An 18,891-nucleotide genomic window follows, 5' to 3' on the forward strand; every position below is an offset into this window, starting at 1 on the left:
ATGCAATAACAGCTGGTAACAACCCTTGACTTAAGTAATCACCACCAATTCCACTTTCTGTAATCTTTCCTTTTTAATCGTTGTAAAAATTATAAATATAAATCCAATCTACCCAAGAACGGATGTCATGTCTATGATGGGGGAAGATATAATAGTTAGGTGGATGATGTCGTACAATCTATCTATTGAGTCAGTGCTTAATCTAAAATAAATTAGGAGGGCAATATAATTAGAGTATAACCATGAATGATTAGTTTCATGAACCCTAATTACCTTATGAAGTTAAGAAAACACAGTCAAGAAATAATAATAAATCATCTTCATCATCTCTTTCCTCAGTTAATTTCCATGATCAAACAAAAGGCTTAAAAATTCAACCAACTGTCATCTCTACAAAAATTCCCTCAAGTCTAATGCCAATTATAAATCCTTCAATCAAAATAAAAATTCATAGATTATAATTCCCTTTAAGTCATTGAGAAAGTTCTTCATCAAATTTATGAAATTAATTGATAATTATCATCTTCTTTTCTTTGTTATCTCAAGATATGTTGCACAGCAGCATAGTTCATGCCTGGATATTTTAAGAAAGGCTAAGGGATTGCCGGCATCTTTTGAAGAGTGTTGAGTGGGAAGTAATGTGTTCACAGAGGGAAATTCGGTAACTTATGCTCTAGATTCTCTAGCTATGGAATCAAAATAACTCTTGTATGTTTGGTCATTAGAAGGCACCCCAACAGAATAAAATATATTGTGTTGGTGTTTTAGCAACAAAAATAAATAAATTTTAAAGACTTATTTACATCGATTAACAACTACACAACTGAGAATTGCGCCTGTTTTGACGATGCAAATGAGCTTACGTTTACAAGATTCGGCTTGGGAAATTTGTGAAGTAGCACATGCAAAGAAAAACATAAAAATCAGACCCAATTTGAGAAGTAATATTAAGAAGAAGACGAACAATAGAACCCTAGAGGAGGACCTACTGCTCAAATGGCTGCTTCCTCGAAAACAAAAATAAAGACCACCAGGTTGAAAAATGAAGCCTAAACCACCTATCGTTATAACGAAAAAAAATGACTCATCCATGCAACCACTCATACACATCATCAGAAATCATCGATATGGTCTCTAACTTCGCATCTCCATGCCACATTTCCCTCTCCATCCTTAGTGGATCAGGCTTGCCACACTCCGCAATCCCACCTCACCAAATAATCTACTATTAAATCCCTGGTCTCTCTGAATTATCTTTTTCGAACAATATCTCTTGGAGGATGTCAAGGTCAGGTAAATCATCGATCCATGTCAAACTTTCAGTATACATCCTTTTTCTCTATTTTTTTTTCCAATTTTCTTTTTTCCTGCATTGAAAAGAAAAACAAAGACAAATTAAAATGTATCCTATCTTCCTATGAAAGATTAAACTCCAAAACCAAAGGCAAGACAAATTGAGTCTTTAGAAAATTCGGTATTGGTAACATCTCTTTAGGGTTACAGTTCCAAGGCTTCAACCATCTATTTAGCCGTTCAATTGATTGAAAACCCCAAACACTTTTAGTTTCAGATCAATAGAGATCTTCTAAGAATTAGGCTATACCAATCGTCAGTTAGATGGAGACGTTTAAAATGTGGGTTGAAGCTACTATTTCCGTCAAAAAGATGTACCACTGCTTGTAACATTAATTAGGTTTTATTTAAAAACTTGAAAGGCAACTTCTGAAATAAGGAAATATGCTAAAATGGAAGGAGATTTCAACAGATTCTCTGAATAGATGGATCATAAAGCAAGTGCAGTACTGTTAAATAAAACCTCATTTTAAATGGTTAAAATGTATCCTATCTTCAAACAAGATATTAAAATCCAAAATCAAAGACTTCAGGATCTAATGGAATCTCATCTTACCAGCGATTTGAGGGAGAGAGAGGAGTAGCCATTGTTGTGAAAGATCGTCTTTTCATGCCTTTGCTTGAAGCGGCTAGGGATGATGAGTCTGTTGAAAATAGGGTATTTATAATCTTGTTTTAGGGTTTCAATTACAAGGACTCAGCCATCTATTCAATCATATGGCTAATTCACTAGAAGGTTCCCTAGGGAATATCATCCTATTTCATCTGTTCGATTGATTGAATATTGGCTGACATGGAAAGTTCTTTCTTTCTCTAATAATTTCTTCGAAAAGAAAATTTAATTTCATGTTTTTAGGATTGTTTTGTTAACATGTATCGTAAGGCTAACATTAAAGGGTATTAAATACATCATGAAAATTTATTTTCTTTCCAAAAATGCCTTAATAAAAGATTTTACAAAATACGTTCAAAGGTGCATTCAATGCACCTTAACAAAACAACAAATAAAATAGGAAAAAACGCTAATGTTGATGGAAATTCCTGGGGATTCTCTAAGAAGATAGATAAAAAACATGTGCTCATCTCTAGATAACCTGAATAGTTTTCCTTCCATCTCAGCTACGTCTATGAGTTTAGAGAAGTCCTGTCTAAGGTACAATAATAATAGTGAATTTTGTCGTCATTTCGATTATGTCTTGTTACACTTTAAGCAATCATCTCCATCATAGATTTTGATTATGTTTGTTATTTCATTTTTATACAATGTCAAGCTTAGATAGTTTTGTTGAAACTGTTATTCTAATCTTTTAATTGTCATCCAAGTGAATGATTTGAGGTTGAATGAGCGATGTGTTATAAGGACATAGAGTCCATTAAGCACTTTTCTTTTCTTATTCATTTATTAAGAGAGTGTGGTATAAAGTTTTATTAACATTATTTTTTTATTTATTTGTTTTTTGATAAGCTGAACTTTTAGAGAGAGATCCAATGATTTGACGTATAATGAGCGGTGCGCTGTAAGGACGTAGAGTCGATTAAGCACCTGCTCTTTTCATATTCATTTGCTAAGAGAGTGGTATAATGTTTTATTAACTCCTTCCCTCCCCCCCCCCTCCCTCCCTCCCTCCCTCCCTCCCTCCTTTCTTTGGTATAGGCTGAAGTTTTAGAGAGTGATTTTTTGCCCACAGATCTGTGACCAAATTTGATCACAATCCAACATTCGTTTAACATATGGCATAAATGATGTCATCAATTAAGGAAAGAATATTTGTCTCTCCTATCGTTGGGTATATTGATTCCCCACGAGAAATATAAGTATTCTAGTGAATTGGGGAAAGGACCCCATTTTCAATTTCTAGAAATATTGTTAATGAAGGTTAAGCTTACCTTTGTAGCTGTCATCTCTAACATTCAACACCTTTATAAACAACGTCAAGCTCTAAAAATTCGACGATAAACAGATGAACAAGTGTTCCACCACCCAGTTTGCTTAGGAATGCTAAACACATGATGCAGTCCATTTTAAACTTTCATGACCTTATTCCATCAAAACATGATAAAAACAGAGTCATAAGAAAACGACTCAATCAAAATAAGAAAACAAATAGAAAAAACAAAACACAAGTGAAATCACTTCGACCATTTTTCACTAAATAGTGAATAGGAGTCAAATTAGTAAATGGGAGATTTTCGAGAAATGGCAGTCGCCACCTAGTTTAGGTCTAGGAACCACAAATAACTACAAATGGACATGGATCGGTCCACGGATCAGAGAAATGGGTCAGGAGTTAGATTACGGGTTTTAGAAGGTGTTAAGCACCGAACCCGTCCGACCGAAGTTATTGGTCCCTTTTACGATCCAAAATTATCTTATGATCAACATACAAAGACTAAAAGTCAAACTAGTATCTAATCATTGTGAATCTATATCAGATTTGCTAAACGAATCTTACGACTAAGATTCTTCCAAGCATCACATGATTTCTCGAATTCCACGCAAAAATAAAAACTTTGGAAATACCCTAATTTCATCTCATTTTCTAAAATTCACATGGCAATATCTTTTAGTTGAGAATCTACATATGCAACATTTTTCAAATCGAATAAAACAAAAATTTGTAAAAATCTTCAAATTAGAAAACTATAAAAGTAAAATTTCTAAATTAGCAATTTACAAAGTTTCCAAGTTAAGAAAAATTTTCAAATCTGAAATTTGCAAATATGATGAATTCACAAATTAGAAATTTATAAAAATGAATTTTTTGACATAGAGAATAACAAATATAAGATGAGTTCCAAATTAGAAATGTGCAAAACATGATTTTTTCAAAATAGAATGCTTCAAAATATAGAATTTCCGAATTAGAAAATCACAAATTTCTATGAACGTGAAATTTTTAAATATGAAAATGTAAAATCTCCTAATTTGGAAAATTATTTAAATGTTAAAATTCTAAATTAAAAATTTATGAATATATAATTTCCCAAAATAGAAAATCATGCAATTTCATATTAGAAAGTATGAAACATGAATCTTCCAACAATTTGCAAATATAGCTTCCCAAAAGAAGAATTTTATGAACATGGAGTCCTAAATTAGAAAATTATGAATTTACAACAAATCACCAAGATGGAAATTTATAAAATAACAATAAAAAAAAACATTCACGTTATTATTCTTACCACATTGGAGATTGACAAATATTAATACATACAAAATTTCCAAATTTGAAGAAAAATACACATTCATCCAATTCTGAAATTAACCAAACTTGTATGCATATATAATTTTTGATTTTTCCAAAAAAGCAATGATCATTCACCGACCTATATATTCATCAAGTTAGGAAATGAATTATGACATGGAACAATTTTCAACTCATCTCAAATTCATCGTAAAAATATATTTTTCAACCCTAAAATAATGCAAGGAGTTTGAATGTCGTCATAAGTCATACAAATCCAATCTGAGCACAATGATCGTAACATTTTAACAAAAACAAATCTCATAATCCTATTAACATAAAAATAAATAAACAAAAGAGATGCTCACAAATATTTCTCCTAATCCTATTAATTTGCAACAAGTAAATATAAAGAAATATGTATCTCCCCTATGGTGAGTTATTTGAAACACGATAAAATATTATATAGGGTCGCAATTCCAAAGAGGAAAATAATCTTTTTCATAATAAACTTTATGAGGATCATGATGCCAAAAATTAACGTGAGATGTCAATGTAGGGGCAGATTTAACACGCTAAAGTAGAGAAAAATAATGAATTTTCCATCTAGAATAAGGAACGAAAGAAGAGAACAAAAAATATAAGAGATTCCTTCAGGTATGACCAAAAGAATTGTGAGTATTTATTGCTGTGGATATGCAAGATATGAGGACAGAGAGAGACGTTCTGCTGTAGTAGTGAGTCGAAGAGATTGGGCAGAACATGGTGTGGTTGTAACAGTGGATCTGGGCAGAGAGCGCCGGAGGCATTGCTGCTGGTATGTGAGGCAGATGAAGACAGAGAGAGGGAGTTGTGGAGGGGGTAGTACATCGACTATAGTGATGAGGTGCAGCAAGGGGACGTTGCATTGAGTTATGGAGATGAAGGCTGAGAGAAGTAACTGTGCTAGGAGGTGGTGAAAACGAAGGAAGAGAGAAGTGGTTGCAGCAGTAATGTGAGAGAGAGAGAGTGTGGTTCGTTCCCATAGAATGAGATGGAAATAGGATGTTTAAAACATGATTAAAATGGCTTTAATAGGTAAAACGGTTTAATACTGTTTTTAAATAGAAACGGCTTTAATAGGTAAAACGGTTTAATACTGTCTTTAAATAGAAACGGCGTAATGCCGTTTTAAATATTTGTTCGTATTTTGCAATTTTTTTGTAGTGATGCATGCACATCACATCTATCGAATCAATTGATAACTTCCCTTTTTCTTTGCTGTGTTATTTCAAGATATGATGCAAGATATATATATCACAATTAGTGACTAATTTAGACATTTTAAACATAAATAAGATCTATTATGTTTTAAACATTGAATGAAATTCTCAATTTATATTTACTCAGTCAATAGTGGAAGTTAATAATTGTGGAGCATGTGGATTATCTGTAGTGTTGAGCTATGTGGCCCATATCTGACAAAATGGTACCAGGATGAACATTGATCAAATGGAGAAATCAGTTACTAAACGATATTATCTTTTTCGAATTTTCGATTGAATAGCACCTTTTCTTGGTGAAGAGAGTTGGCAGAATTTTAAAGTCAAAGTCTGAGAAGAATAGGTGGTGTTGATGATAAACATATTTTAGTGATGTTGTGAGTTGAGGAAGCCACAGACGACCTCAATAGATTGGTTTATAATCAATGTTGATGGCTGTAGCATTGTCGATCCAGGTTTGGCAGGTGGTGGATACACTTTTAATTCAGAGACAAGTAAGGCGTTGTGTGGGCTGCTGGTATATTTGTTTTTAGTCACATAGATATTCTGATTTTCTTTGCCAAGTTGTAATGCTTCAATCAAGCTTTATGCTCCTTGTTGGCTGATGAACGAGTGAAAATTTGTATAATAATTTGGAAGACCTAATACTGGTCCTAATTCCCTATTTCATCCTAAACACTCTTGTACAAAAAGTTTTATTGATGCATTCTCTTGCATGCTTGGCCAAAAATAATCATAGCATTATTTGAACATTAAATGTAGTCCATCGTTTCTTTCATCATAAGCTTGCTTTATTCAATTTATGTTGCTCTCCCTTCCTGGCATTCTCTTCTACATATGCAAATCAATGCTGTAAAGATTGATTCCTTGATGATGAACACTTTATTTACATCTGCAAATTCAGTCTTCTCCTGAAATGCAAGATTCATACGGATTTGTCCCTGAACATCATGGAGTCTTTCCTTGGAAATCATTTTTCTGCTCTCAATCCTCCCAAACCTTCCCCTATTCCACACTTTTTTCGCCGTTTTGACATTTTTAACGTAGTAGTACCCTATACATAGACAACATCCACATCCTAAGCTTTAGCACGCAATCAGTTCTCCGACATAAGCAGGCGCAATTGATAGGAGACCCAATTGCACTAATTAGGTCATACATTAACGAAGGCACTGATAGTATTAAAATCGCCAAACACCACCCACTGATTGTAATTAGTCTTTTAACCTTCTCAAATCAGTCTACAATGAAGACCTATACATACCCAAGTTTGCAACATGAACAAATGATGTTTCAAATTGAAAATATCCAGGAGGCGACAGCAGGAACATTAACAAATCACTAATTAGACTCAAAAGCCATTACAAACCTGAACTAGAGTCATCACATGGATTGGGTCCATCAATTAAACCTCGAAACTTATGAAATCCTATATTGATCTCCCTATATTTGAATATTTCAGCCTTATCGCGTTCCATGCTGAAAGAGATATATCGAATTGGACTGTAGACTTTTTCCAGACCTTCCGTCCTTTTCCTTTAGCTTTTCCCTTAGAATTAGAAGGAGGCGAGTTAGTTTTTGTAACGGGCATGCTTATTTAATTAGAGATCTAGGAAGACAAGTCCTTATATGACTCGAACTTCGGCTAATCGGCTTTTCTCCTCATCTCCCATATTAGCCAATGATAAGAAAATCCCATCTTCTTCAAAATTGATCATATAAAAATATTCCATCCCTCTCTAATGGTCAATCTTCTCCATGTTTTCCCTGGGGTAACCAAATTCCACTACGTCATAATGCGCCAAAAACGACTGCCCTTACAGTCAGAAAACGAGTCGTTTTAAAAGGAGTGGTTTTTTAAAAACGACTGTCCAAGGCAGTCGGAAAAAACGACAGTAAATAGAGATATAGCGACGGTTGCCGACCGTCGCTATAGTGTATTTTGTTTAAAAAAAAATTTTATTTTATACCTGACCCCCTCACATGTTGCTAAATGTTGGAGATTCCCCTATGTTTTGACATTGATGACCTACACCCCAACTAATAACATGAAAAGACCCAAATGCCCCTCCCCTCATCTTCAACTTTCATAAATCTAACTATTTTCAGCCACCTACTATAAATTATTTATTTTTAGAAAGTAAAATCAAACAATTATGCAAATTTAACGTTGCATATATGAAATTAAACTAAATGATAAGGACCCTATCGATCACCAATCAGCACGCTTTCAAGGCGGTCATTTGGGTGGCATCTATACAATACGTAACCTAAAGAATTCAACATCACACACCTTCATCAATTTCCACACACATACACATGATTCCACTAAAGCAGATGATCTAAAAGCTTACCAAAGGGAGTGCATCAATGAAATAGCTTTAAATTGTATCAAGAGGACGCATATTGTAATCCGCTAGATTACAAATAGCAGCCAGATTGATCATCTACAACACAACAAACCACATTAACAAGATATGACAGATCGACTTCAAAAACAAAGAAATAGTAAAACTTGAATAATGCCATTAAAGATAGCAACAACATCAGTAGAGTTAGCTATACCTCATCTAATGAGAAGGGCTCTTTTATGATCATTTGGATCTGAGATAAACCACTAATATCTTAAAAGTTAAGTCATGACTATACGGTAAATGGGGAATTAATAGTTTATAAATCACACTTGAAAATAATTGAAAACCCAACAATTGTCAGTGGTTCTAGTCTTAAAAACTAGGCCATGTATCTCTCCCATTTGCAAGTTAAATAGTGAAATTTCAGCCCATTAGTACTATCACTTAGCCTCATTTGCCTCATTTTCCTCTAAGGTTCTTTTATTATTGGTATCTCTCCCATGTAATTAAAAGATTATAAGTAATTAAACACCATGTAATGCAGATATATAGGATTCATGTTGCTGACCCCAATAATTGAGATGAGGGGTTGATGATGATGTGTGTACGTATTTTGGAGTAAAATATATATATAGAAAACAAATAATTATTGAACATACCTCCTCTACACTAAACGGATGAAGTGTTGGGGAGGAACAAAAGCACGTTCCATATCAACTAGTGCAACCACTGTCTTCTTTGCTTCATTCTTAAACACGTCCAATGCAGCACTTGTAATTGCCACAATCTGGAACATATAACCGAGTGCAGATCATTGAGACATACGGGTTATAGATCATACACTTCTTCTCCAGACTTTTCTCTCTCTCTCTCTCTCTCTTTTCTGTTTTATTTTTTTTCTCTCTCTATTTCTGACACGTAAATTTTCATTCAAACATCAGTTGAGTTCTCAACAGGTGCAGCATTGGCACTCCCTCCCAACTTGGCTCGCTTTGCTTCATAATTTTTAACAGTTGCCTTTATTGCATCCTCTACAAGCATGCTGCAATGAAGCTTCACTGGGGGCAGTGAGAGATGTTTTGCAATTTCCCTGTAATATCATTGAAAATACGCGATAGGAAAAAAAAAAGGAAGTGTGAGCAAGAGAAATCTTTTCCAAGTTTGGGTGTTAAAAATATTAAATAGCCACCCTCATTAACCATAAAGAGACTTAAGGAAGTGAACATTTAAAAAAAAAAACAACTAGCCAAAATTTTTATTATGAATTCATAGCTATGATAATGAAGACCATGGGAAGTACCGATGTACTCAATGGAATGGATATAAGGCAAATATATATATATATATATTCCATATTATAGTCTTCCATGTAAGAGTTGACCAATTTCTCGAAATATTCTTATGCCAAATTCCCTGGCTTTAACAGAAACACCTGCAATAGTTTCCAATTATATGGTAGAGTATCATGAACAACTGATGAACCATCAAAACTTGAATGGCCATAAAAAAAACTACCCAATGCGTAAGAACATACACTGATCCTTAAAAAATGAAAAGAGGGTAAGAAAAAAAAAATACATGACAAGAGAAACATCTTCCTTACAATTGATTTGGCAATGGCCTTTGCTGGTGTGATCACTTTGTTTGAAAACAAGAACCTCATATTTCTTGGAACATCCACATAAAATGGGTATGATCCACTGCCATTTGCTACAGGTACCTGCAATAACATATACAAGAATGCTATCTTATTATTCTTTTGGCCTATGGGTATTGGCCATCTGAGAAGGGAATTTTTATTTTTAACTGTTCCTTTTCCTTCAACTAGCTATTTCACCATTGGCTTAAAAAAAAATTGCAACTCTATTTTCATCTTCTGTTCCAACGATGACTCACTGTCCTCTTATATATTATATCTAATTACTAGTTATTTTCTCCAATAGAAAAATCTTTTTCACATCCACCCTCTCAAAAAACCTATCTAAACACCCCAATCAGTCTACACGAAATAGAGACCAAATTTCACCAATCTCGCAATAATTCTATAATCTAAAAGGGTCTGGCGAAAACACTCTTAGCTCGAGTCAAGTGGGATGGTAGTACGAAATAGGTTTTGGGATAGACTGTTGGACCACCAAATTGGCCAAATTGAACTTTTCCTCCATAGACTTTACCAACTTAGCTACCTAACACGTTCATCTCTCATGTCTGTAATCTAGATCCTCCCAAAAATGGGATATTTCTCTCCGAATTGATGGCCCATACATCCTGAAAGACAAATCAAGACAAGCTAGGATAATGTCTAATTTTGGTCACCCCAAAATCAAGATGTGTTGGCAAGTTTTGCCAACACATCTTGGCATGTGTACTTCGATGCAAGCAGTTTGGTGACAACACATCCCATTGTTTGCTTGTTCTTCAATTTCCTTCTCCTTGTTGGAGGTACGTCTCCTCAACCTCCTCCACCCTCCTTTTGATAATATATACCATTTATATTCATTTACAAAGAAAGGCATGCCAATCATGACAAGTAGTCTAAGGTGTATCCAGAAAACTCAACTGTATGGAGCATTCTATACTTTGTTAAAAAAATGGGCAGACTACTTCAACGGGACAACCCAAGCGCATCAAATGGTAGCTTATTTAGCAATCTAGTTACTAAGAAAATGATTGGTGTCAATAGAGGGAGCCATTTGAAGATTGCAATGTTTTTGCAAAAGAGTATAAACAAATATCACAATCTTTAATGTCATAAATAAATATTTTCAATGAATATGGTAATCTAATCAGATCACAAACATACAATCACTGACATGCATGTGCACCAAGACAAGTATTGCATATATCCTAAAATTCCAATCCCCACTGAATTATTTAAGAACATAAAGCATCAGAACAAAAGGGTAGAACAGAAAACTCACCGCATGAAGTGAGTATTCACCAAAGTGTCATAGAAATGGTCGCCACTGAACTTTCAATGACACTAAAAAATGATGGAAAGTTGTTTAAGAATACATTAGTCAATAAACACAACCAAAAAAGGGCACGTAGATGAACATAAGGATGTAGGAAAAGAAGCAAGTTCAAAGTAGTCCTGGCTACTGTTCAGATATATTCAAGACTAGAATTGATGTCCCAAAAAATGAGAGAAGTTATCTAAAGCATCCATAAAACCCCCATAGATCCCCTTCAGTCATATAAACAAATAGATTAAGTACCTGAACATTTTTCTCTCCCCACCTAGGAACAACACAAAGCAAACGAATCAAAATCTCTACTGACTGGTGAAGGTCTTGAAGACCTTCTACCTCTTGTTTTAGAGACAATTGCTGCAAAAAAACACTACTTATTTACTACAGTAACAATAGTCCCATTCAAAAACAATCAGGGACAATCTAAATGACTCAACAAGACATACCTGTCCAACAGCCACATATGAAACGTTTGATTAAAGAGCAGAATGCAATTCTAAAATAACAATAAAATTAATTGTCATTTTAAGCATCAAATGCCAACATTTCTGTTAAACTTTTTTTATAGGTATAAATATATTCAATAGAAAACGACCAAGATGACCAGCCATAAAATGTTACAAGGAAGACACTACAATCTACTACTCCATTCATCTATATAAGGAATCTTCGAAAAATAGACCCCTGACTTCCTAGGTCACAGAAAATGAAGAAGAAGATAGGAGGTCTCATGGATCAAATGACTTCCTAGGTCGTCCACCTTGGACAACTTGAAATCATATATGACCCCAAAAAAAGGCATTTACGGTTAAGGCAAACTAATAATCCCCAAGTGCATCTTATCCACATATTAGAACTTCCCAAAGGTTCTAGTTGCTGTCAACATTGTTTCTTGGACTGCAACTCCTCATGTTTCAGGCTTTACCATTTCTACTTTAGTGTTTTAGGTTCCAGCATTAGTTTTTCAGGAGAACATGAGTGATTACAACAGCACAGTACCTTACCACACTTACTAACTCTATGGTGTTGGGGAAATAAATGCCTCTTTTGACCTATGAATGTGTAAATAGTGCAATGCAAGAAACAAACATCCAACCATCTTTTAACAATCGAACTAACAAAGTCCATATATCAACTTAAATGGAAAATACAAAAATAAAGAATTTCCCAGCTCCTCTGAAACAAACGTTTGAGCATACGTGCACAAAATTTGGATAAAATGCTAAACACTAAAGTAGTAGGAAATTTGTAAAGCTTTGACTTAAGTTCAAATAAAACAAAAACAAGAAATTTTGTGTGCAACATATGACCTAGTCTATCAAAAAGCCTTAACTAGCAATGCGTACCTCCTTTAGTAATGATCCTTCCAAAAGGAAAACATTCTATTTTGCTTTCTAAGAATGATCTAACAAAAAATAAAAATATCCTTCAAAGAATCTTGTGTCAAAAGCAAGATAATCACCATGGACATCCCTAAGGAAACATTGCCAGTAAATGGGCATTTCTTATCAATATATGTCCTTGAAAACAAGAACACAGTTATGTAATCCACATTACATAACGCTTCTATAGGATGCTCTCACAATTAATAGTCCAATGCTTACAACACGACATCAAAATGAAAATTCAATTGCTCTAAACAAAGAGTAAAACACGACAATAACAAGAGACAAGGGTAGGCAGAACCTACCCAAAATAATAAGCTTTCTTTATTTCACAATATTCCTCAACTCTACCATGGGGAAGCATTTCCTTTTGAAGTACCTCTTTAGCATACCTACAAAGGACAGAAGCATGTAGTTCTCCTAAACATACATATCTTCACATAGACAACGTACATCATGAAGACATGAACAGAACTATGAACTATACATACTCAATCATTTTTTCCCTCATCACACCTATGGTGGATCCCTCTTTCTAAGTGTGTGAGTATTTTGTTGAGTAAGTGAGTGCCTTAGTGAAATCAAAGGAACTCCTTGGACTCTTAGGTGAGGCTATATTAGGGGATTAGCTTGAGTGCCACACATACTCTATGCGACAAGAGGCTAAGTTAATGCCAATGTGGAAAAGTATATCAAATCTTGGAATCAAATACAAATACATTCAAACAAAATCTTCTTTGAGAACTTGAAGAGCATAATAAATCAAGTAAAAAAGGCTATTTCCTGCCAACATTTTTCTTTATAATCTAGAACTCCCGAAATAGGAAGAAAAACAAAACACTTTTAGCTCAAGTAAGATAAATCGAATCAATTTTTTGAAAAAAAACATCCTTCAATTGGGTGTCTGGTCCAAGTTTCAATTTTCCTAATTACCAAATCTCAACAAACCATAACAAAACCAATCGAACTCTAATTACAAAAAAAAAAAAAATATACTCAGATCATTCAACAACCATAAAGTAATTCGATCCACCAGCACAAGCACATATCGAATATGTGTGAAGCATTAAAGTAATGTAATTCGTTTGATTGAAAATGTTTCATCTGATAGTGTATAACAATTTCTTTAAAGAGACAGTTTCAATGCTATATGCTTAACATGAACTATTGTATGTGAAATATATATTTTCCCATTTATGGGGCTTATCAAATGTGAAACTTGTTGGTTTCAGATAGTAATACAACTGTTTGTGTCTTTTGTTCATTGGTCATGAGTCTATATAGTGCCAAATGGTATAAAAATAAAACTTGAAAGTCATAATATCACACAAAACAGATATCAATCGAACCATCTCAATTATATCGAAAACATATCTTAGTTCTCTTATACATGCAAGAAACATTGGAAAAGTTTTAGTTGTAACCTTTTGTTCTTTTGCCAAGGTTTGACAAAGGAGCTAGACCGTTCGCCATTTCAAATCCAAGTGAAAATGTACCCCACCTATCCTGTGAATCCATAAGTTAGTTACTTTGTATATATTACAGCTTGGAATAAGAGACATGCTAATTCACGTTAAAGAATAACTATGAGTGCATCAACTCCAACTAATCAGAACAATTCCAAGAATGTAAGTGATTGGGATTTGGGACACTGCTCCATAGAAGTCTAAAACCAGGACCAAAATACCTCTAGAATAGTGTCAGCACCAAAATCCTTCCTCCACTGAATCATTTCAGCCCACATGTGTTTTGCTTTATCAATTTCGAAATTTCTTGCTTTCAAAAATCTACAATTAACAAATATATAATATTTCATAACCAGGGCCAACAAAACTCAGACGAGGAATATATATATTCTTGAGGCATACCTATAATGCTTTAAAGAAGAAATTAAAATCTAGACAACAAGCATCATTTGAAACCATAAATTAATTAAGGAAAATCAGAGATTCAATAAAAAACTTTAACATACCTGAAGATTCGATCACAAACCAAGCAAAGGGAGGGAGATCAAACAAATCACTAACACCTTCGATCAAACTTCGATCGATTCTGCCCTAAAATTTGCAAATCGAAACTTAGAGAGAGTCGATCTTAGAGAAAGAGATTCACTAGAGAGAGAGTTGATCTATCTCTCTAGATCGAAACTTAGAGAGTTGATCTTCTAGATCGAAACTTAAAAAGAGATAGATTCGACAGAGAGAGATTCGAGAGAGAGAGAGAGAAGAGCGACGGAGTTGAGACAGAGATAGAGTTTACTTAGTGAGAGTGAGAGACAGATCAGTGAGAGGGAGAGATAGAGTTTATCAATGAGAGTGAGACAGAGAAGAAGGAGACGAGCTTTTGTAAACGAAGATGAGAAAAAAAAAATTAGAGTGGCTATTGGCACCCCAACTTTTACTACTTATCGTTGAAACGACGGTTAAACGACAGCCTTTCGCAGTTGTTTTTAGCGCGATTCCAACGTCGCAAAACCCCAATATGACGTAGTGTTCCTTCTCACCCGTTCACTTCTCCTAACTAAATTTCCATTATCATCTTGACACAAATTAAGTGACCTCAACTGGCTTAAGTTTAATTGGAAGGGACCAATCCTATTGGAAACCAATTGAATATCTGAAATTTTAACGATTAAACTCTGTATCTCGTGCCTCTAAATGGTACATGATCATGCTCACCTCTTTAAGCTCCCATCTTGAAGCCTCTAGATCCCCTATTATCAAGCCTTCATTGGCCCAATAAAAACCCATGTTCCATTGGAAGGGCTATTGAGCCTAGTGCTTCCATGTCCCTTTGTCATTCTTAACTTCACATGAATTTAGAATTTTTCATCATCCTCTATTTTCATTATGTTTTTGGATTGAACTACTTGTTCGCTTTGTAGATTTTTTTCTCCATCATTCTATCAGAATTTTTTTATTCCAATGTCGAAACTTCTATCAAACAAGAGCACATCATCTTCTTAGGAGGCATGAGATACACAAGCTCATTAGATATCTATAAAAGGATAATATTTTAATTGTTACCATAACAGTCCCTATATTTATGCAATCACAGTCGGTAACAACCCCTGATTTAAGTAATCACAGCACATTCAGGCTTCTGTAATCTTTCCTTTTTTATCATTGAAAAAATTATAAATATACATAGAATCAACTGAAGAACGGATGTCATGTCTATGATGAGGGAACATATCATGGTTAGGTGGATGATTTCATACGATCTATCTATTGAGTCAATGCTTGATCTAAAATAAATTAGGACGGCAATATAATTAGAGAATAACTATGACTGATTAGTTTCATGAACCCAAATTACCTTATGAAGGTAAGCAAACACTATCAAGTAGTAATAATAAATTAGATAAAAATGGTATTCTAAACAGATAACATATCATCTTCCATCATCTTTTTCCACAATTAATTTCCATGATCAAACAAAAGGCTTAGAAATTCAACAAACTGTCATCTCTACAAATATTCCCTCAAGTCTAATCTCAATTATAAATACTTCAATCAAAATAAAAATTCATAGATTATAAGTCCCTTTAAGTCATTGAGAAAGTTCTACGTCAAATTTATGAAATTAATTGATAATTATCTTCTTCTTTTCTTTGTTTTCTCAAGATATTTTGCACGACATCATAGTTCATGCTTGGATATTTTAAGAATGTGTAAGGGATTTCCTACATCTCTTGGAGAGTGTTCAGTGGGAAGTAATGTGTTCACAGAGGGAAATTTTGTAACTTATTCTCTAGATTCTTTACCTATGGAATCAGAATAACTGTTGAATATTTGGGTCAGTAGAAGACACACCAAGAAAATAAAACATATTGCGTTGGTGTTTTAGCAACAAAAGAAAAAAAGTTCTTAAAGATTTATTTATATCCATTAACAACCATACAACAGAGAATTGCGCCTGTTTTGACGATGCAAATGAGCTTCCATTTACAAGATTCAGTTTGGGAAATTTTTGTAGTAGCACATACAAAGAAAAACAAAAAAATGAGACCCAATTTTAGAAGTAATATTAAGAAGACTAACAACATAACCCTAGAGGAGCACGTACTGCTCTTATGGCTGCTTCCACGAAAACCAAAAGAAAGACCACCAATTTCAAAAATCATGCCTAAACCACCCATCGTTATAATGGAAAACAACGACTCATCCATGCAACCAATCTTACACAACATTAGATGTCATAGAGATGATCTCTAACTTCGCATCTCGACGCCAAATTTCTCTCTGCATGCATCTTTGGTGGATCTGGCTTTCCACACTCTGCAATCCCACCTCACCAAATAATCTACTATTACAATCCCTGGTCTCTTTGAATTATCTTTTCTCAACAATCTCTCTTGGTGGATATCAAGGCCAGGTAAATCAATTATCCATGTCAATCTTTGAGTAAACATCCTTTTTCTTTTTTTCCAATCTTCTTTTTTCCTGCATTGATCAGAAAAAGAAAGAAATATAAAAACGTATGCTATCTTCCTACAAGAAATTAAACTCTTAAATCAAAAGCTTTGGCTTTGAGATGTTAAGAATTCTCACCCTAACTAAAAAATCAAAGGCGAGACAAATAGTGTCTTTCGAAAATTGGGCATTTGTAAGACATCTTTTTAGGGTTACTGCTCTAAGGCTTCAAGTATCTATTCAGCCATTCAATTGATTGAAAACCTCAAACAGTTCTAGTTTCAGATCAATAAAGCTCTTCTAAGGATTAGGCTATACAACTTGTTTTGGAATCCCTCAAATCTCGACCATAAGTTTGATGGAGACCTTTAAAATGTGGGTTGAAGGTATTTAAACTAACTTAATAAAACATATCATACTTGTATTGCTGCTCCCATTTCCAACTCTCATACTTAGTCTTGCTATACTAGATGATGCATCTAAGACTAAATTTGATAAGTTATTTCTCCCCTCTGTCTGTTAGACCACCTACTTGGATGATTTTCTATGCAACATATCTAACAAACAATTTCTCAGATAATTAAAATCAATATATTCATCAAATGACAGATTGATTTCATTTTATTAAAATGAACTACTATTATAAAAAATTAACAATTTACATAATCATATGCTAGACGTAATCATCATCATCATCATTAATGAAGCCTTGATCATCACCGATATATCCTTTGACAAGTACTCCTTCGATATCCTTCATTTTGCAAATGATAACATCATCATTTGTATCAATTGCATTTTGATGTAACCCTAACTCAATATCTTGGAAAGGTTTTGCATCTGTCAGCTTCATATTGTATAAGTCTCATGGTTGTGTATTTATTACAACACGCCAATCACAATGGGTGGTATCTTTTATATAAAATACATGTTATGCTTGATTTGCAAGAGTGTATGGTTCATTGGTGGTTAAGTTCCGTGTAACATTCAAACACTTGAAACCATATTCATCTTGCTTAAATACCCACAATTTATGACATTCCACCAATGACATTTGAATAGTATGACCCGATTCCCACCTGGATACTTCAACTCTAAAACATCATTTAAGATGCCGTAATATCCTACATTACCTATCACCAAATTAATGTCCTTAGCGCTTGCAAAATGATGTGTTTCTACAAAGATAAATACTCCACTATTTTGAGTTTTTCTTTTGCTATCTCATTCTTTGGTGTGAAATCTAAAGTCATTTATAATGAAGCCCTTTGAAAAACATCACATTATGGGAAGGACCAAGAGTTAACTGATAGATTTGTTCATCTATGTATTCATCATTTAATCGCATTTGTGAAACCTATTAAGATCAAAGAATGAAATTAATACATTTAGAACTATATTTAAGTGGTTTAACAAATTTTGATAATATTTATCACATATATGATGCTTAAACCACTTAGCGAACTCCACATCTTTTCGTATCACATCCCTAACACTCATGTGATTATAAATGTTTTTAATCATCTGTTTGTGTTGTCTGTACAATAAATTATTCCTTCAATTAGAGACAACTATTAATTATGAATATAAATTTAAAAGTTTTAAAATGAATTATCTTATCGAACAAATATAACAATTTCATCGCAGTTGCTTAGCACGTACAGGCGAGCTTATTCTCACTCACTCTGTCCCGACATTTGTGAGATTGCCTTTCTTATAACATGATCATTTTCTTTGAAAATCGATAATTTTTCACTTAAACCATCATTAACAACATCGTTATTATGTACTGGTCTATTGAACCTCGTTTCAATCCCATGTGAGTAACTTGAGTAAAATGTCAACGATTTTTCAGAAAGATACCCTTCAGCAATAGAATCCTTTAGATGGTTTTTATTTTACACATATGAATTTAGCTTATGCAAGTACCTTTCTATAAGATACATCCACCTATATTGCACTGGT

At 33.8% G+C, this 18,891-nt stretch overlaps 2 long non-coding RNA genes across 2 annotated transcripts; both read right to left on the reverse strand.

The window, feature by feature from the left end:
- Positions 1 to 917: 917 nt before the first annotated feature.
- On the reverse strand, positions 918 to 2,091 carry LOC147388220 (uncharacterized). The gene is made up of 2 exons (XR_015171512.1): positions 1,910 to 2,091; positions 918 to 1,367 (listed from the first exon to the last, which is right to left on the reverse strand). It is a non-coding gene; the product is annotated as an uncharacterized LOC147388220 (long non-coding RNA).
- An 11,842-nt stretch (positions 2,092 to 13,933) lies between these two features.
- LOC147388221 (uncharacterized) lies at positions 13,934 to 14,749 on the reverse strand. Its single transcript, XR_015171334.1, has 3 exons — positions 14,484 to 14,749; positions 14,199 to 14,298; positions 13,934 to 14,012 (listed from the first exon to the last, which is right to left on the reverse strand). It is a non-coding gene; the product is annotated as an uncharacterized LOC147388221 (long non-coding RNA).
- Between the last annotated feature and the right edge of the window lie 4,142 nt (positions 14,750 to 18,891).

The sequence above is a fragment of the Akebia trifoliata genome, chromosome 13 (genome assembly GCF_017979445.1).
Source record: "Akebia trifoliata isolate Shusen 1 chromosome 13, ASM1797944v1, whole genome shotgun sequence".
NCBI classification, from domain to species: domain Eukaryota; kingdom Viridiplantae; phylum Streptophyta; class Magnoliopsida; order Ranunculales; family Lardizabalaceae; genus Akebia; species Akebia trifoliata.